The 21569-nt window shown below is 43.7% G+C and overlaps 1 non-coding gene across 1 annotated transcript; it reads right to left on the bottom strand.

Annotated features, from left to right (window-relative positions):
• Positions 1-604: 604 nt before the first annotated feature.
• Positions 605-795, bottom strand: LOC115086423. Its single transcript, XR_003855295.1, has one exon. It is a non-coding gene; the product is annotated as a U2 spliceosomal RNA (small nuclear RNA).
• Positions 796-21569: the final 20774 nt, after the last annotated feature.

The following is a 21569-nucleotide window of genomic DNA, read 5'->3' as shown; positions in this document are numbered from 1 at the left end:
TGGCGACATCGGGGTTAAAAACCTTGACGCAGGGAGCTGCCACCTCAGAGAAGCCCTTCGCCCGCCCGGGAGCGTCCGTTTCGGGCACAGCGCTTCAAAAGCCGGCGCGCTGCCCTGCGGGCTCAAGCTCGCGCTGCAAAGGCGATCCATACCGTGAGATGAAGCTCATTTGCAAGAGCACTCCTGGGTGACCGAGCTCGCAAGAGGCCTGTCCTCTCGCTCTCAGCGACTGCGAGTTCAATCCCGGTTTGGAGGAATAAGGAGGGAGGGGGAACATAGATACTAGTCAAGTTTTTTTTTTTTGTTTTTTTTCTCTCCCTCTTCTTCCTCCCCCAATCCCCTACGAAAATGTTTTTTGCCTCCAGCCAACCCCTTTTCGCTGAAAATTCATTGGCCTCCTGAGCACATGTGTTGCAAATTACTGGTGGTTCAAAGGGCTGCGAGGTCAAGGGGCAGGGCAGGGGGCGGAGCAAGTTCCTGCACAGAGCCCAAAGACCTGATCAAAAGGCGACTTGACTAAGCGAGAAAAAAACAAAAGAAAGACCAGCTTTCTCCCCTCTAGCCGAAAAATGCTTCTGTCGTTCATAACCTTTGAATTTCTGGGTGGAAGTGCACCGCACCAGGATGTACTGCAATACCAGGGCGATGCGTGGAGCGGACGGAGCAAGCCCTCGTTCCGGCTCCCTGTTTCAAAAATCCGTTTAATACAGGGTCCCCAGATAGGGGACGTATCAGATATTAAACTGATAAGAACAGATACTACACTTGATCTTAGCCAAAAGGCCGAGAAGCGATACCCACTGGATCTCTAGGAACGTAGGGCATTCTTTGCCCTGCCTGGCGACATCGGGGTTAAAAACCTTGACGCAGGGAGCTGCCACCTCAGAGAAGCCCTTCGCCCGCCCGGGAGCGTCCGTTTCGGGCACAGCGCTTCAAAAGCCGGCGCGCTGCCCTGCGGGCTCAAGCTCGCGCTGCAAAGGCGATCCATACCGTGAGATGAAGCTCATTTGCAAGAGCACTCCTGGGTGACCGAGCTCGCAAGAGGCCTGTCCTCTCGCTCTCAGCGACTGCGAGTTCAATCCCGGTTTGGAGGAATAAGGAGGGAGGGGGAACATAGATACTAGTCAAGTTTTTTTTTTTTGTTTTTTTTCTCTCCCTCTTCTTCCTCCCCCAATCCCCTACGAAAATGTTTTTTGCCTCCAGCCAACCCCTTTTCGCTGAAAATTCATTGGCCTCCTGAGCACATGTGTTGCAAATTACTGGTGGTTCAAAGGGCTGCGAGGTCAAGGGGCAGGGCAGGGGGCGGAGCAAGTTCCTGCACAGAGCCCAAAGACCTGATCAAAAGGCGACTTGACTAAGCGAGAAAAAAACTAAAGAAAGACCAGCTTTCTCCCCTCTAGCCGAAAAATGCTTCTGTCGTGGCCTACCTAGCACCATGTGGCATCACATCTATTACATGATACTTGGGCAATGTTGTTCTGTTTGGTGCCTTGGTCACTCATTGTGTGCGGGGCCTACAGCTTTTAGTGCTTCCTCCCTTGGGTCTCATTTAGATAAGGTATTTGCAGATATTCTTGTTCTGAGTCTTTTTTACACTCTTATCTTTTCTACTGCATTGATGGAGTGGGAGCTGTTTGTTATTCATGGCCCTCTAACAGCAAACTATATGTACTGGAATCAGTATGGTCCTAAATATGATCTGTTGTTTTTTTGTTAGAAGTCAACTCACTATGTAAATGTGTTGTTCTCGCTGGCACAGAGGTGTGCTGGTGGCCATGGTGACATGTGAAGTTGTTGTGCACCATATATGGCATTTTGCCTCATCTTGTACTGAGCAATACACCAAAGTTTGGCGAGCAAGTACGTGTAGTAGGGCACATTATGCTGTGTTTAGGTATACGGTGACCTAGTCACCTTTCAGATACCCTTAAAATGTTATGCCTGGTGCTTGTATACCTAGTTAAAAGGCCCATGCCTATGTGCATGTTGTGCTGCCTGGAGAGTGACAGTAAATTATGAGTAGGTAATAGTTGCACGTCAGACATCATTCACACCCTTAATTTCCATTGTGCTGTGTTACATACTGCCTGTACATAGAAATGTGCCCTTTTCCCTTACTGTGTGGGTGGGTGTGTGGATGGGCATTCTGGACTTCAGTCCCAACCTATGCATTGTGAAAAAGCTGTTACTAAGTACTATGTTTGTATCACTTTTGGGTCAGGAAGTATGGCCATTAAGTTGTCCACAGCACAACACCTTTTTGACCCCCACCAATTTTCTTGGATAGGGCATATGAGATCTGTGATTTTTTCTGGGTCATTCAACAAGTGCTCTGCCTATAGTTACCTAGAAAGCCAGGGGCCCCCATTTACAAAATAGTGTAGGTCAACTAAAATATTATACCAACATTGTGTTCGAATTAGCTGTGATTGTGGTTTGTCTTCTTACTCAAGGTCATGTGCTGTACACAAGTACACAGCAGGAGTACGTCAGTACCAGCATCGACATAGGTGGCAAGTAGCAGAGGGAGCGGTGTGTTGTTGGAGCTGTGCATCAGGAACAACTGTGCAGTCTGCTTCCCATGCCTGTACGGGCCTGCCTTGTGGGTTTGTATATTACGTTTTAGGTAAGGATTCCCTTAACACCTACCATACACATTCCCAATGGAAGGGGACTAGCTGTTGTGTCACCCATTGTATGCAAGATTGCCAGGTCCACACCACTAGCAACACTCTTGTAGGGCGTGTGCAGATCGACTGTGGCATAGTACTTTATCTAGTACTGTCACAATGTTTAGGCCTACTCTTGAGCTCAGAGTGTACACTAATATCCAGTAAAGATATTAAATAAGTACAAGCCACAACATCAAAATATTAATAGGAAGGCATGTGTACAATGTTGAGAAGCCTGTACATTCTTATTGGCAATCTGCATAGCTGTTGGTAATGAAATAGGAAACCGATGTTTATAAACTGATACAGATTGTACATGCAATGTTAGAGTTTTGTTTGAGAAATGTAATTCTGCATTGCAGGCCATGGTGTTTTACTGCTGCTTCTTAGGCAGGGAGTTTATATGCTGTAAAGTGACCTTTCATATGACATGTCAGATGGCATTCTTCCCTGCGCAAAAGGTGCAGCCCCAAACCATGGCATGCTTGGAAAGAACATATTTGAGCTATTAGTGGTAGTACATGGAATGTGATCCTTGATCAGTTTAGACACATTTCTATGCCGCTTCTTATTCACAGTGTCTCTAACCATGTACACAATTGACAACAGAGTGCAGCACACACCATGCCTTCTTATTTGCTATAATTATTAAGTACACTACTTAGTTGTACTGTGTCACCATAACTTGTATGTGGTCACTTACTCTTGGACTCCTACATTCACTGTTGCCTCCTTTACACTCCACGTTCATTGCTTTCAACACCCAGCCTATAGCTGCACACTATATAATGTGCTGCCCTTTAAGCTACAGCACTGTGTCACATACAGGAGGAGCATGAAAGCACCATACACGTAACAGTATCGATTGTAAAGGAGGCATCCAGAGGCTAAAGTCAATGGCCCCAATAAGGCCCTTCTCCTCGATGTGTGCATCTTGGCTGTATCTAAGTTTTAAATACCATAGGCCTTATGGTCTTGCTTAATACAAAACTTAACATTGTGAATAGAAGAGCCACTTGTAGCAGGCAAGGTCATGTGGAAAGCAAAGTTTTGCCCTTTGCAACCCTTAACAATATACAAATACAATGAAAGGAGAGCAACAGCAAGATTCCTTACCCAAGCCGTGTGCAGTTTGTAACCAAAGTCAGGTAGTGCACGGCTGACAATAATGGCAATTTCATAGATTATCACAATTTACAAGGACAAGAGAAGAAATATCTGGAAAGTAAACACTTTTTCTGAACAGCACATTCATTGTAAACCTGTACAAAAATACATGCTAACAGCAGAATGATAGATACAGGTAGAGAATGTTATCTATATTGCAGATTCATGATTACACTAAGAACATCAGGAAGTGGCATCCCTAAAGGTAGAGTACTGCTGTAAAGTGACAGGTACATAATGCAGTACAACGTGTGCAAAGGCCCCAGGCTGTCCACGCTGAAAGGGGACAGCCTAAGGGCCACAGCCGCAAATTGCAGCATGTAGGCAGCAGGAGAACAACCACAAAGTCTAGGAGCAGCATACGACACAGCAGCATGGGAGCAGGAGGCCCAGGATGAGACACAGCAGCATGGAGGCTGCACTTGGAGCAGAAGATAAGAGATGGCACCCCGCAGCATGCACTTGGTGGTGCGTTTCCTGGCCGCGGCAGGCCCACGACTGGTTCTATGCACCCCTGACGCCCTGGCCCTTCCTCTTTGGCAGCGGTAGGCAGTTGCCTATGCGCTTCTGCTATGCTCCCAGGCTCCTCTGGCAGCTCCGCTGCCTCCTCCAGTCCCAGGCGGGTCTCACCACGTGCATCGAGGGCAGAAGCTGCCATTACCTAGTTCCAGTCTGTCCACCTTATACTCACGCGCGCACCTTCTCTGACTTTAAAGGGGCCACGGGTAGGTTTACCCGTGGCCCCGGATGACGACGTCTCCAATCCTTACTATTTAAAGCAGGTTCCGCCATTCGGTCTTTGCCTTGGCAACAGGTCTCCACCGTTCCTGTCGTGTGCTTAGTTGCTGCTTGTTCGTGTTCCTGTGTCCGACCAAGTTCCAGCTTCCTGATTACCTGTTGGACGGATTCCCTGACTTTGGCCCTTGCTTGTTCCTGACCACGCTCTGGACGGATTCCTTGTTCCTGACTTTGTCTCCAGCCACCTGCCCTGACTTCCGCTTGAACCTGACAGCTTTGGAATTGGCCTTCTTAGGCTCTTGCCTACTTACAAGCCCAGACTTAACCTGTTCCTACTGCTTGCCTGCCTCAGTCTGTCTGGGCTTCTGTAACCAGGCCTCATCTTCAACCTAGGTCCATTGGACCCTGTGTCTCCACTGCTTCCTGGCACCTTGTCTTGAACAATCTCTCTGGGATCAACCTTGCAGCGGCCCACCTAAGCCCAGCTAGCCCCGGTACCCAAGGGCTCAACCTGCAGGGAACGAGGTTTGGTATTGGCAAAGCTCCAGTCAGCCTCCGCTTCCCACTCAGCTCTGCCTCTCAATTTTATTTATTTATTTTTAGTTTTTATATACCGATCTTCTTGCATTAGATACAAATCAAACTGGTGTACAAGGAACAAAAAACTGCCTGTAAGGCGATACATGTAACCAAGAACATACAGTATAATAAACTGGGCAACTTATTTATAAATTTAACTGACCAGAGAAAAACAATTTATATTACATAGTCATAAATGATCTAAAATAGATCGATCCATTGAGTTGGGAATGGATCTATAAGGGTAAAGGATAAGATGATAAGCATATGTCTAGGCATAGAGGAAATACAAGGAGTATAAGACTAAAGGGACCTGTGGGGGCTTCCCCACAGATAGCACCAACTCCACCTTCGAACGAGGGTCCAACTTCAAAACACCTGGAGCAGATGAGAAGAGATGAGCACACGCTGATCCGCTTTCTTCCATCTAGACAGCACAACAACTCTGGAAAAAGGCCATCTTGTTCTTGAAAATATGGGCTTCATGGCCATTATTTCCCATTCCCTGGGTTCTCTTTGTTGCAACCGTCCCTTCCCGATGGCTTCACTCCGCCTACCTTTCTTTCTTTGCACCTTCTCTCGCTATGTATGGACACCTGGCTGCCGCAGCATCTGCCTGCTGTCCTCTCCGGTGTCCCTAGACCAGCTTGGGCGCTGCCTCCTGCCATGCTCCGCTGGTACCTTAGGGCACACGCGTGCCACGTGGCCTTCACTCTTATTTCCTACGTAGCACGAACTTCAGCGGCATCGCCCTGTGATGAAGCCACGCTCCCCAGATATTTAAAGCCTACGATGTTTGCTAGCCTTGGAGTTAGGAAAGGGTGATTCTTACGGATGGGATTTGCTCTCCGTACCCAGCTACTCTGCCTCTCCAATTTTCCATTGGACTCTTAATGCTAACAAGGTACCCGCTCCACAGGGGCCTCACTTGCTTTTCAGGTCGCTAATCAGGAAACCGGTACTCACTCCTTGAAGGCCCATGTTCCCTAACTCGCTGCCTGCTTCTACCTTTTCTTCTGCCTGGAAGGATTCACTATCTTCCACCCCAGTGAGTACTACCATCTTCACCTCAGAGCTGTTCCCTGGAACAGGATACTTGCTCCTCGAGGGCCTGTCTCCGTTCCAGACCTAGTGCCATCTCCTACGTGGAACTGCTGTGTGAGTACATTACCTTCAAGCCTCTCAGAGATCAGGTACTCGCTCCTCAAGGGCCTGCTCTCCCTATCCTGGGGTTCTTCTTACTGGGACTTTGTGCATTCCACTGTACTCATTCTCAGTTCTTTCCATTACAGCACTGCTACCAGTAGAGTCGCAGTTCCAGCGCCTGAGGGATACTAGCCCAGCCGGGCTACTTCTACTGCTCACTACTGCCACCTCTGGTGGCTTCATCACATTGTCTAATAAAAGATCAATCTCTGTGTTTGTGTGTCCTAAGCTGAGCCTGACCTGTGGACACCCCCCCCCCCCCCCCCCCGGGCATCATCAGCTGCCACAGTGTGCAAGGGTCCACCCAAACCTCATTAATTATAAAACTCTTATGGCCCTTTGCCACACAGTCCCTTGCCTCTTGGAGGAGGCATACATTTAGAGGGCAAAACCCTGCAGCCTCGTCCCTGTGCTGGACTGTTGTGGGATATCGATGCAAGGGATAAAGATTCAGAGGTGGGGTAGGGCATCCGCTCCAACATCTGCACCATGATATTTGTAAGTACGCTTATGGTTGCAGTGATTGTGTTGGCATTCTGAGAACGAGCAGCAATACGGTGCTGCATGATGCAATTTCACCTCTGTAATACTTTTCACAGGCTGGGTATTTCTCCTCACAAGAGCCTTGCTTCAGCGGAAGAGATTGAAGATGCAGGATCTGGTGAGGTCCAAGCTATAGGTGGTGTGGGTGCTGCAAGTGGTGGTGGGCTCTAAGACATCAATACTGGCATAGCTAGGCTGCTCAATCACAAATCTTACCCCAAAATACCAATGTATGTTAGTCACCTCAATGTGTATCCACAACTCTCAAACAGTGGTTCAACTGGTCAATCATGCTTAAATACAATTCTCTAACCCAGTGGTTCTCAACCTTTTTTTGGCCGGGACACACCTGACAGATGGTTCTCACATGCGTGACACACTGAGCATGTGACCGTCACGGGGCTAAATGTAAACATGCACTCTGCATCCACAGGAATCCCCTCAACCCCCCGCAATGAGTGCAGAGCAGATCTAGGGCATTACCCTGTACAACTCGCCATACAAAAAAAGATATTCTGGTTCTGATGACATCTCAGTAAAAGCAAAACAAACTCCCTTTACTACCAGGCACAATAGCCCTTCTTATGAAAAGACAGTAATTTACCACTAATGCATATCCTATTGAGAAAACACAACAAATAAGATTGATACAAAAGCCTACATGCTAGTAAAATATCTCACCTCTGTCACACACCCAGAACTGACCTTCACCAAGTACAGAAAGACCACACATTATAAATATGGAGACAGAAACTGGAATGGAAAACCAAAAAAGCCACTCTGCATGCAGTGCAAACCTAGAGAAATGGAAGAGAAATATAGCACCTAACAGTCCCAGGATCTGCAATAATGCACACAAACTAACCCGCACAAAGATACACCTGTATTATGGAACACACTCAACCAGTAACAACCCTATCTAAGAAATACAACTATTAAAACCAGGCCCTAAACACTAATACATTTCTTATTGGGAAAACAGAATAAGCCAAACTGCTATAGAGCCCCACACAGAAATAATTGTAAAGCTATACTAAAAATGTTACAAAACAGCTGCTGAACAGAATAATATCCAACAATTAAAAACTCATAAAAATTATTAACACACGTCCAAATATCAATAAAATATTTCAAAACAGCAGACATCGCATAATACCCAATAATTAAAATGGCAATCAAGAAAAATAAATTTAAAAAGCCACCTTTTCTTACCCTCTCCAGCAACTCTCCTACTCCTTTCCCTTCCAGGCCAATAGCACTCACAGGAAGCAGCAAGGGCTGCTGAAGCTCTGTCCTCACAGTCCTCTTCCTTAGCGCCCACAACCAGTCACTCACACACATAACTCCAATTAGACCCCACGAACAGTCTCGGTCTCTCTCACCTCCCTGACCAGTCTCTCTCTCAATCACACACAAATGCTCTCACACCCACACCAGCTCTCACCCAGGCTTCCATTCACACCCACACACACCAGCTCTCACCCAAGCACCCATTCACACCCACACACACCACCTCTCACCCAGGCACCCATTCACACACAGAGACACCACCTCTCACCCAGGCACCCATTCACACACAGAGACACCAGCTCTCACCCAGGCACCCATTCACACACAGAGACACCAGCTCTCACCCAGGCACCCATTCACACACACAGACACCACCTCTCACCCAGGCACCCATTCACACACAGAGACACCACCTCTCACCCAGGCACTCATTCACACACAGACACACCAGTTCTCACCCAGGCTCCCATTCACACCAGTTCTCAACCAGGCTCCCATTCACACCAGCTCTCAACCAGGCACCCATTCACACCAGCTCTCAACCAGGCACCCATTCACACCAGCTCTCAACCAGGCACCCATTCACACCAGCTCTCAACCAGGCACCCATTCACACCAGCTCTCAACCAGGCACCCATTCACACACAGAGACACCACCTCTCACCCAGGCACCCATTCACACACAGACACACCACCTCTCACCCAGGCACCCATTCACACCTACACACACCACCTCTCACCCAGGCACCCATTCACACCCACACACACCACCTCTCACCCAAGCACCCATTCACACCAGCTTTCAGCCAGGCACTCATTCACACACACACAGACGCACCCGCTCTCACCCAGGCACTCGTTCACGGACACAGACGCACCCGCTCTCACCCAGGCACTCGTTCACGCACACAGACGCACCCGCTCTCACCAAAACTTCTTCTTCCTTCGCTGCAGGATGGGCTCCAGTTCCGCCGCGGCTTACTCCGGCGGGCCTTTTTTCGCCACCGCGGGAATGGGCTCCCGTGGTGGCCTCGGTCGGGTTTCCTCTTCGCCGCCACAGGCTGTGGCGGCCTTGCTTTGTCGGGGTCAGGTCTCCTCTTCGCCGCCATGGGAATGGTTCCCATGGCGCTTTGCTTCGTCGGGGGTCGGGTTTCCTCTTCACTGCGCGATCTTGCTTCGTCAGAGTTCAAAATTCCTCCCTGCCTGCCTCGCCGGCCAATCAAAGGTTTCCTCCCTTCTTCCTACTCCCACTGGTAGGGAGGAGGCTTCCGATTGGCCTGCGCGGGGGCAGGCAGAATGAAGGAGGCTTCCCATTGTGTAATGGGGATAGGAAGAACGAAGGCTTCCAATTGGCCCGCGTGAGCTGGAAAAAGGCAAAAGGAAAGTAGAACGGGGTAGTGGGACACCGGGAGACGTGACACACCTGGCGGTGTTTGGCGACACACTAGTGTGTCGCGACACACCGGTTGAGAAGCGCTGCTCTAACCAACTATACATGTAGGCCCCTTAGTCTAAGGGTCTGTATTTGGCCACAGACTCTAGTATGGTATAGGGGCACCTTGCTTTTTATTACAACTCCCTTTTTTAATTTTTCTGTTCATTTAATAAAATCCTTGTCTCTAAAACGTATCTCACTAGAGCGGTAGAGATAGAGACAAGGATTTTATTAAATGAACAGAAAAATTAAAAAAAGGGAGTTATAATAAAAAGCAAGGTGCCCCTATACCATACTAGAGTCTGTGGCCAAATACAGACCCTTAGAGTAAGGGGCCTACATATATAGGGGCGGATTTTGAAAGCCCTGAGCGCGTAAATCCTTCCGGATTTACGCGCGCAGGGCCCTCGCATGCCGGCGCACCTATTTTGCATAGGCTGCCGGCGCGCGCAGAGCCCCGGGACGCACGTAAGTCCCGGGGCTTTCAAAAAGGGGCGGGGAGGGGGCATGTCAGGGGCGTTCCGGGGGCGTGGTCAAGGCCTCCGGCCCAGCCCCCACGTCGGGTGACAGCGCGCCAGCAGCCCGGTGGCGCGTGCAGATTTACGTCTGCTTTTAGCAGGCGTAAATCTGCCAAAGGTAAGGGGGGGGGTTTAGATAGGGCGAAGGAAAGTTCCCTCTGAGGCCGCTCCGAAATCGGAGCGGCCTCGGAGGGAACAGGCAGCGCGCGCTGGGCTCTGCGCGTGCAAGTTGCACAAATGTGCACCCCCTTGCGCGCGCTGGCCCCGGATTTTATAAGATACGCGCGTATCTTATAAAATCCAGCGTACTTTTTAAAAATCTACCCCATAGTTAGCTAGAGAATTGTATTTAAGCGTGATTGACCAGTTGAACCACTGTTTGAGAGTTGTGGATAGCTAGACTTCTGCCAGAGTACCTTGGGATGCTGCCAGCCTACTGGGTCTGAAATTAAGTTATCTAGACCTAGTGACACATTCAGGCTTCTGAATGTTTAAGATTGTTGTGGTGTGTGCTGCATCTGAGCATCCATGAGCAAAGGTCGCTGCATTAATGCTAGGGGCTGGCTCATCGCAGGCGCATTCCGGCTGGTCCCTAGACATTCTTGCTGGTGAGCTATGGCAATATAACACGAAAAGTAAAAAACAGCATAAGTACATAGGGCTGTACAACATTAAAATATTATTGGCATTAGAGGAGCACTTTGTTGGTTTTGAAAGTGATCATGTAATGCCAATTTCTGTGTGGGTTTTACTACTGTGTGTTGGTCATTCATTGTGAATGGCTAAAACATATAGTTTAAGACACAGTAAGTGTCTAGCAGTTGCTGTGTGGCCCTTTATGGCTCAGGAGAACTTACCAGCCATGACATGTGAGGTGTCTAGCTGCGGCTTCAAGCCTTCAAAAACATCCAGTCCCAGATGCTCCATTAACCTGTGTTCCATTTCTGTTATCGCTATCGGACACAGTGCCCCTCCACCTGTTTGCTGCTATTTTTTGCGAGATGAAATTTTCGCATTCAGTTGGGCTTTGATATCTCTATAACCAATGAGACACCTGCTCCCAAGTTCTCTGATTGCCACTGTGCCGGGTGATGGTCTGGGCTATGTCGATCCAAATGTGAACTTTAGCAGACTTGCTAGCCTTGGTTGCTTTGTTACCAAATAGATGCGCATAGTGCCGCATGACAGCTGCTCGTTCTCCTCTGTGCTGAACCTAATTGCCCACAGTCTCTGGCGTGGTGCTGCATGGCTGCCTGAAGGAGATGCCACTTCTGGTCCTGAAGGGGTGTCCTCCCTGCCCTCACTATCCATCCCACTCATCTCCCCTCCCTTCCTCCCCACCTCACCCTGCCCTACCAACCCCCTTCCCCTCAGTCCTGTCTCTCTAACCTATTGTACTCCTCCTACCACTCTTTCCTGACTAACCCCCTTCCCCCTCCCTCCTATCCCTTCCCTCCTGTCTCTGCTGCTAACCCTAGCCCTACTTCTACTCCTCCTTCCCCTGGCACTCCTGCCCTCCTCCTTCCTCTTCTCACCTCTCTTCCATCTCGCCACACCCAACTTGCACTCTCTCTCTCACGCCTCACTTCCACCAAGGGAAAAAAAAAAAAAAAAAAACGACTAGAGAAACAAACTTTCATTCCAACAAATTACACAAACGACAAAGATTAAAGGGAAACAAATGACTACAGAAAACAGCACTACTCACTCAAATATCACTAAGAACTCCTCAGAAAACCTCTCCAAACACGGACCTCCTCTCTTACTGCAATGCCAAACAAACCCTCAAAGAAGGAGATGCAGGGAGTATGCTTTTATAATGGATACATTATCGCAGTCCGCAGTATTTGGTTTCGCAAAATATGACGTTTCACAAAATGCGAAGCGTTTTCACGGCCTGTGATAACACCGCAGCGTGCGATACTTACCTTTCGGTAACACATTAATTTAAATAGAACCGCTCATTTTCTTAATGTATGCGTTATTCATGTGTTAATTTAGGGCAGATTGATAGATCTAGGTCTTAAATACTTAACACCCCACCAATATAAGTATCCACTCCCAGACCATACCCATTCCCCGACCCTTTCTGGAACCTTTTCAGATGTGTGTGCAGCCGGGTTTATGTGTATATGTGGGCACTAAATAAAATAGGGTTGGGGCGCGTAAACCCAACTTCTTCGTGCATCACTGATTGATGCATGCACTGAGCTTATAAAATTCACTTTTATGTCTCTTGAATAAAGAAAATAAAAAAAAAAAAAAACAAAAAAAAACAAAACAGACTACTTACATTTCAACTCCAAAAATGCAATAGTCTTCCTAAAAAAGAAAAGAAAGATTAAATATTCACTCATCTTTGTACATCTATAAGAATCAAAATCTCACTGTTAGTGTTAAAACAAGTACTCACAAAGTAATCCAATTTGTACTTTAGTTGATTATTTATCTTCTCCTTATGTTTCATTTTTCTTAGGGGAAAAAAAAAAAACCCATTTCAGATTAGACTGGCATAAATTCAGAGGGTAATTTTTAAAATTGTCTGCAGAGCTTGCATTCCCATGGGGTCGTAATCCCTGATGACCTGCAAATCCAGTTTCAAAATGCAGCTGTGGGAACACTGCTCCTATCTGGCCAAATATATATTTCCACCTGCTTTGAAGCAGATGCAAACTTATGCAACAGAAGTACACTTGGGGGCTTTTAGACTGAAAGCTCCATGCATATATCTTTCCTCCTTCAGACCCTTCTTTTGTCAGTTCCACCTATTAATCCTGCCCCCCAAACTTTTATTAAAGCACCTTCAGGTTTTCCCTTAATCTCGCTCACCTTCTGGCCCACCCCTGCATATTACCCAAGCCCCATGTTCCAAAGGGGCAAGAGCGAACCCCAGTTCCTCCTGCCCTGCTGGTGCCGTAGTTCAAAATGGTGCAGGGCCTTCAATGGCTCCTGCACCTTTTTAACTTTAAAGGCACAGGTATAATACAGAAGGAACCCGAAAGGATCAGGGGCTAGAGAGAACAAGTCATGGAGATGGTTTTGTAAAAGTGTGGGGAAGGGGGCAGGTTTAATGAGGGAGGTAAAGCTGGCTGCCAACTCTTAGTGCATGCTATTTGTAAAAATACGAGCACTAAAATATTTTCATTTGTGCTATAGGCCCATAATGCACACATCCTCCCCCTACCCCCAAATAAAAAAAAAAACCCATGAAAATAAATTAGCAAAAATAAGGAGAAGGTTAAATTTTCATTGTTTATTTCTATCATTTCATTTTAAAACCAAAAGACACAGGATGTGTCCTAGACATGTCCTTTTGTTTCACATGACCCAGCACATCCCATTGGTGAGCTCATACATCCTCACTGTTGGCTCTAAATTCTAGGTACCCAGCTAGAAGTTAGCTAGATATGAGCTAAATATACCCAGGAAGCCATTTAGAGGGATAATGTCGTTATCTATCTAAATGACATTTGCATATAGACCTCCCTATGCTTAACATAATTACTACTTTGAACAATGGAACAGGTCTGTTTACCTCAATAAGTATTCTTCCACCATTGTAAAATTAAAAAAAAATAAAATAAAATTTTATATATATATATATATATATATATATATATATATAAAATTTTGGAGCCTAAGTTAGAGATCGATTTTCAAAAAAGATTTAGTGGTTACTAAGCAGTTGTAGTCTTCCATTTATTTTTTTTTTTAGACTTCTTTCTGCAAGAAAACCTTTTTTTTTTTTTGTAATTTATTGTTTGTTAACACAACCATAAACAACAATGAGCCTCTTCAGACCATAAACAGTGTGTGTACGGCACACACAATGGATTGTCATCACTTACATAGTGGTAATATGCCTATACAACATCAGAAACGTATATAACATATAGCAAAACATGTCTGTAAGCCTTGCAATTGTACAGCATAAAATATTTTATAATACTAGAAGATGAAATAAAATGAATAAATTGAACTACAACACAACACTATTTTATCTGTCTTTCATAACACTTAAAACATCGTCAGCAGCAATATAGATATGTGTTTTGTTTTTCTTTTGTAAGTAAAGATAATAAGCACATAAACAAGTAAATAAAGAAATCCCCTCCCCCCTCTAAGTATATCCACTAGTGCTGACTATGCACCTGACGAAATCTTTCCTGGAAATGGACTAGGGTTAGGAGTCTAGGGGCCATGAGCCTATAAAAAGAAGAACGGAAGAAATTAAGATATGGAACACAAGGTCCCTCCCATACCGTACCCAGAGCATGGGAGAGGTTCTCTCTGTAATTTATATCTTTTGATGAGGGCATCCGTCAAATACGACAGACGGGGTAGGACTCGCTACCGGCCTTCCAGGTAATGTAGGTGTCCCATGTTTTTTCAATACTGTGAAGTCGATCATTGCGTATAGCGGTTAACTTTCCCATGAGGAATATATTATCTAATCTGCCTAGGACCTGACTTATAGAAGGAGTTTTGGATCTATGCCACCACAGGGCATGCTCACATTTGACAGCAGTGACTACCTGATGAACCCACTGCCGAGTATATATTTATTTAAAATCTTTTCTATACCGTCGTTAAGTTATATACCATCACAATGGTTTACAAAAACGCACATATAGAAATTTGGTAATTGTATATGTTCATACTATTAATAGGAGGTGCCATTAAGGTCCGGTAACAGTTTCAAAATAAAGACTATTTGCTGAATGTTTATTAGTATTAATTCCATGTATAACTCTATTGGATTTTCTCTCATAAGTTAAAGGAGAAATAATATGATAAAAACAAACATCTTGAGTTAGGTGCTGCGTTCTGATGTTCTGCTGCCAGATTTCGTTATTCCACTATTCTCCATTCTCTTTGTAGGAAGCTTGTTTGAACAGCCAAGTTTTTAAACTCTTTTTGAAAGTTTTGAAATCTCTCTGTAGTCTAATTTCTAAGGGCATAGTGTTCCATACTGTTGGTCCAGCTAAGGATAGAGCCATTCTCTAACTTGGGTCAGTCTTGCTGATTTAACAGAAGGGATGGTTAGGAGGGCTTTATTAGCGGATCTCAGGTTTCTATGTGGGCCATGAACATGTAGAGCTGTGTTCAACCATTCTTATTTTCAGTCAAGAATTAATTTATGTATTGTGCAAAGTGTTTTGTATTGTACTCTGTGTTCTAAGGGTAGCCAGTGTAGTTCTGCTAGAGTTTCAGTAATGTGATCCTTTTTCTTTTGACAGTGAGTATTCTTGCTGCAGAGTTTTGAAGTATTTAGAGTAGTCTTATTGTTGTGTATGGTAATCCTAAATAAAGGGCATTGCAATAGTCAATGCTAGCAAATATTAGTGCTTGTAAGATTTCGAAAGTTTGTCAGTGTTAGTAAAGGTTTTAGTTTTCTGAGAACCATGAGTTTAGCATATCCTTCCTTGACTTTTAGTGATCCATGTTTGAGGTTGAGTTCCGTGTCAATTGTTACACTGAGGTTCCGTACTTTCTTGGCTAATTCTATTTTATGATTATTTTTAAGCAGTATTGGGTTTGGATGATAGAATGGAAAAATATGACTAAGTGAAGGAATTCAGTTTTATTGATATTAATGACTAGCTCCATTTGGTTTAGTAGCTGTTTGATGATATCTAGGTACATGTTTGCTAGATTTAGTGTTTTCTCCAATGGGTAGTAATAGTTGCATGTCATCTGCATATATGTATGGTATGAGTTCTAGGCCTGCTAGGAAGTGGCATAACGGAAGCAGGTAAATATTAAAGAGTGCTGATCCCTGTGGTACTCCTGTTTGTAGATTTATTTTTTCTGACAATACATTATTTATTTGGACTTGATAAAATCTGTTACTCAGGTATGATCTGAACCAGGCTATAGCTTTCTTATGTAGTCCTCTCTTTTCTAGTCTTTTTAGAAGTATGTCATGCTTTACTGTGTCAAAGGTTGATGAAAGGTCTAGCATCATCAGGATATAATGTTTTCCTACTAACAAATCCTCTCAGAATGTTGTCTGTCAGTGAGAGGAGTAAGGTCTCGGTGCTGTAGTGTTTTCGGAATCCATGTTGTGAAGGGTACAGTATGTTATTGTTCTCTAAATGCTTGGCCAGTTCTTGTACAGTTTTTACTATTAATTTTGCAATTAGTGGTAAGTTTGAGACTGGTCTGTAATTGCTCAAGATAAGGGAGTCACTTTTTTTTTTTTTTTTAAGATTGGTTTAATAATTGCCCCTTTCAGTGTATCCAGCAAGAATCCTTCCTTTAAGGATAGGTTTATTGTCTGTTAAAGTAGGAGAAACTATGGGCCTCATGCAATACTTTAGAAAATCACACTAATGGGGGGGCAGTCCTGCACTAGCCGCGGTGCAATCACTGCCGGTTTCGCACCCAATAGAGCCACCATAAAAGGTGTAGCTATTGGGCGCGAAATAGGACGCGAAAAGGCACCTACCTTTTTGCCGTCCGTGGCGTCGGCCCCAGTGACGCCCCAACTCCACCCCCCATCTTGGTATCACATGCGATAAGGGACTTTTCGCGTGCGAAACGTCCCTTATCACATGTGATCCACCTGGTAAATGACCCCCTATGTTTGCTAATTTTTTTAATGACTGTAGTTGGCAGGGTGTCAATTATGTGTGGGGCGGGGTTTATCTTTTTCAGCATGGATTCTACTTCAAAGTCTGTTGTCTCCTCAAATCTAGACCATTGTGTGATGTCTCTTGTGCATTTTAATTTGTTTAGTTATATTAAGGATTTTGGTTATTAGGTTTGCTATTTTGTTGCACCTATTTTCAGGTAAATTCAGGGGGGACTGTTTTATCGTTGGTGAGATCTTTAACTATGGTGAATAGTGTTCTAGGGTTATTTGCAAATTTTTCAATCTTTGAGCTGTAGTATTGCTTTTGTGTGTCAAAAATTGTTTGTAGTAAGCTAATATTTTTCTAATCTGGTTAAGTTTATTTGTTTTACCTTTTTTTCCAATTTTTCTTTTTTTCTAAGATTTCATTTGACTATCTTTTCGTTATACTAGGAGTTTGTTTCAGTTCTTTGATGATATGTTTATATTTCATGGGGTTAATTTCATCTGCTAGTTTGTTGGTTGAATTCATCCATGCAGAGTTGCAATCTTTGTAATTGAATTCTGTTAAGTTTTTCTTCTAATTTGTTTCCTAATGTTTCACTGTTAAAAGGCAGTCGAAACTTAAATTCTAATGGTTCTGTTCTTTGCTTTTCTTGGGGGTCCAAGAATTTGTGAATAATCTGTTTTTATTTGTTCTAGGTAGCTGTGATTTATAAATGTTAGGACGAGGGAGTGTCCTGCTTTGTGCGTGGGTTTGTTTGTAATTAGATTGAAACCTAGTGCTGTCATTATATCCATTAGTGTCTGATAACGGGTTTCCATTCATGTGAAGATTGAAATCACCCAACATGATGGTGGGTTTAGATGTGTTTAAGTTTGTTGTGAAGAATTAGATTAGTGGTGAAATGTTTAGTTTAAGGAGGCTTGGAGGGCAGTAAATCAGGCATATCTGCCTATTGATAGTTTCAAAAATTGCAACTTCGTGGTTCCTTGGAGGTGTTGTTGGTAATAGTTTACATTTTAATTTTTTTTCAATTCTAAGAAGTAGACCGCCCCCTCTTATTTGCTGTGGGGATTGAAAAGACATCGTAATTTCTATGTGCTATTTGGTTTTTTAGGACTGTGTCTGATTTTTATAGCCAGGATTCTGTAATTGCAATGAAGTTTGGTTTGATGTCATAAAGTAAGTCTGTGATATTTGGGAATTTCTTAGTTATGGATTGTGCGTTTACTAGTAGGAAAGTTATCATTAAATCATTGTTTAACACTACATTGTTTGCACTTTTGGTTCTTTTCATTTGTATAAGGTAATTTGTATTTGTTTGTTTTGTTTTCCTTAGAGTAACTGTCTTTGTATCTCTTTATGTATTTATTGCCATACTTACCTTTGTTTAGGCAGACTTTGATTTTGTGTGTTACCTGCTCTTCTCCTTTATTATCCATATTCAGTATTGTCCAGCTTAGTTATGTAGTCTTTTTTCTCAGCTTCTCAGGGTGTACGAAGGGGCATACCCCTCTATCGTGCCCCCTCCGGCGCGCAACGCCGGCACGTAACACATCCAGTTTCCTTGGCTGCTTTTAAAACACCCCCCTTTTGGCGCGCTTTTGACGCTGGTGACGTCAGCAGCGTCAGCCAAAGGGGGGGGGGGGGGGGGGGGAGTGCGGATTGATCTTCCGGGTTCTGCGGGGTAGTGCCTGCAACGAGAGAGAGGAGGGAGAAAAGACGTCAGTCAGTGGGGAGGAGTTAGAGTCCCTCTTCCTGGTTCCTTGGGGCAATTTCTGTACGAGAGGAGAGAAATCTAAAATAAAAAGAGAAACTGAGCAGCAGGTCAGTGAGAGAGCCTTGGTGTTTGCTGAGGCAGTGTCCCCCTCAATACGGGCATATAGAAGGCAAACTTTATGGTCTCTGGGCACCATTATACGAGTAACCTTATGACTAAAATCAATAGTCGCCTCCCACAGATTCGTAACATGCGGGCAGCCCCAACACATGTGAAGATAAGTTCTCACCTGACCACAACATTTCCAACACAGACTCTCCATTCCCTTAAACATTTTACTTAGTTTAGCTGGAGTTTCAAGTCAATTATTTAAGCAATGTGACAAGTGGAAAATGTATCTAGTTAAAGTTAGTGGGATAAATTGTCAAATCAGCTATAGTAACAGAGAATTGGGAGGGTGGCCAATGTAAGGCCTATGGGCTCCAGGATGATCCAGGAAACTATAGATTGATGAGCTTAATGTTGGTGCTAGCAAAATGGTAAAAGCTTTTCTGAAGCTATTCTGAATAAAATTACTGGCCATATGGTAGACAAAGATTAATGGGGCAGAGCCAATATGGATTTAGAAAAGGGAAGTCATGCATTACAAATTTGTTCGGTTTTTTTTGAAGGGGTTAATAAGCATGTGGAGAAGGATGAGTCAGCTGACAAAGTGTGTCTGTATTTTCAGAAAGGATTTGGTAAAGTTCTTCATGAGACTAAATGGAAAACTCACAGTATAAAAAGGCAATACCCTACTGTAGCTTGGTAACTGGCTAAATAAGGAAGAGAGTAGGACTGGATGGACACAATAACAACCATAGACATAAAAAAAGTTGCAAGCACAGTATCCCTGACATTAGCTAAGATCGTGAATCTATCCTTAGAGGAAGGAACTATGCCAGAGACACTAAAAGGGGCAGTTGTAAAACCAATTTTAAAGAAAAAAAAAAAAAAAAAAAGACAGTGATCCACTTAACCTAAGCAACTACAGACCAGTATCAAACCTTCCCCTAATTGCAAAATTAATTGAGAAAAACCATACAAAAACAACTGGTAGAACAATAATATCCTGTATCCATCACAACATGGCTTTCGAAAACACTATAGCACAGAGACACTATTGCTGGCGCTAACAGATAACATCATGAGAGGCTTCGATAGTGGTAAACATTACATCCTTGTGATGCTAGACCTCTCAGCAGCCTTTGATACCGTAAATCATGACATACTTTTAAATAGACTAGATGAAATAGGACTAAGTAACAAAACTATCAAATGGTTTAGATCATATCTAAGCAACAGATATTTTCAAGTGAAAATCAAAGACGTTATGTCAGAAAAAATAAACCTTCAAACAGGAGTCCCACAGGGTTCAGCACTATCGGCCATACTCTTCAACATATATCTCTTACCACCATGTTACCTACTGGCTGGTCTGGGCATCACTCATATATACACTGACGATATCCAATTAATACTACCCATTGATGACACTATTAAAAAACATTAAAAATAGCGAATATGTACCTAGAGATCAAACAATTACTAAACCAAATGGAGCTAGTAATTAATATTGAGAAAACAGAATTTATACATTTAGAATGGAAAAACCAATAATACTCAACAACAACCAAAAAATAGAGTTAGCTGACAAAGTACAGAACCTAGGGGTAATACTTGACAGAACTGAGCTTAAAACAACACATATCTTTAAAAGTAAAGAAAGGTTATGCTAAAATCATGGTCCTTAGAAGACTTAAACCTCTAACAACCACCAACTTCCGATCAGTACTACAAGTGCTGATTATTGTAACGCCCTCCCACTAGGCTTACCATACACTTCGTTAAGACCGCAACAAATATTGCAAAACACAGCCGCTAGAATCTTAACAGGCAAAAGCAAAAGAGATCACATAAACCCTGGCGGAATTACACTGGCTACCCATTGAACAAAGAATTCAGTACAAAACACCAAGCACCATACACAAATTAATACATAATGATAAAGCAGATTGTCTGAACACAGCCCTTCGTGTACACGTCCCAAATAGAAACCTGAGATCAGCCAACAAAGCACTCCTCACCATTCCATTAATCAAAACAGCAAGGCTTACAAGGTAAGAGAGAGCGTTATCCTTGGCAGGACCCGTACTATGGAACGCCATGCCATTGGAGTTAAGACTACAAAGTAACAACAAAACCTTTAGAAAAAATTTAAACACATCACTCTTTAAATTGGCTTATCAGAAAGAGAAAGGAGAATAATACCCAGGGGAAAGCAGGTACAAACAAACAGGTGAACAACAAACATATAACCAACATCAATATGTGTATGATTTTATTTAGCTTAAGTTTCATTTTTAAGCTCACCAGTAAAAGGTAAAAGTACAATGATAAAGGTAATATCGTAGCCTAAAACAATACAAGGTGAATTGGACATTGATTTATTACACTTACCTATTAATATTATTGCAAACTATGTTACCGATCCTTAACGGCACCTATGTAACTTAAAATACTTTAGCATTATTTTTATGTGCCTTAATGTAAACCGTTGTGACGGTCCCCACCATACGACGGTATAGAAAAGTGTTAAAATAAAATAAATATTTATAAATGATCTGGAAAAGGGAGAGAGGAGTGACAAAATTATTCAAGGTTGTTCAATCTTGGGTCAATTGTGAGGAATTGCAAGAGGATCTTGAGAGATTGGGGGACTGGGTATCTAAATGGCAGATGTAATTTAATGTGGACAAAGGCAAGCTGATGCATATAGGGAAAAATAATCCAAACGATAGGTACTCTATGCTTGGCTCCATGTTGGGTGTCACTGCCCAAGGAAAGGATTTTGTAGTCATTGTGGACAATAGTTTGAAATCCTCTGTTCAGTCCACAGCAGCAGTCAAAGCAGCAAATACAATGCTAGATATTATTAGGAGAGGAATGGAAAATAAACCAGATTCATGATGCAACTGCACTTTGAGTATTGTATGCCATTACCTCATCTCAAAAATATACAGGGGAAATCGAAAAGATACAAAGAAAGGTGACCAAAATGATAAAAGAGATTGAAAGGGT

This window comes from Rhinatrema bivittatum, chromosome 2, assembly GCF_901001135.1.
Source record: "Rhinatrema bivittatum chromosome 2, aRhiBiv1.1, whole genome shotgun sequence".
In the NCBI taxonomy this organism is placed as follows: domain Eukaryota; kingdom Metazoa; phylum Chordata; class Amphibia; order Gymnophiona; family Rhinatrematidae; genus Rhinatrema; species Rhinatrema bivittatum.
This window is presented reverse-complemented; position numbering and strand designations above follow the sequence as displayed.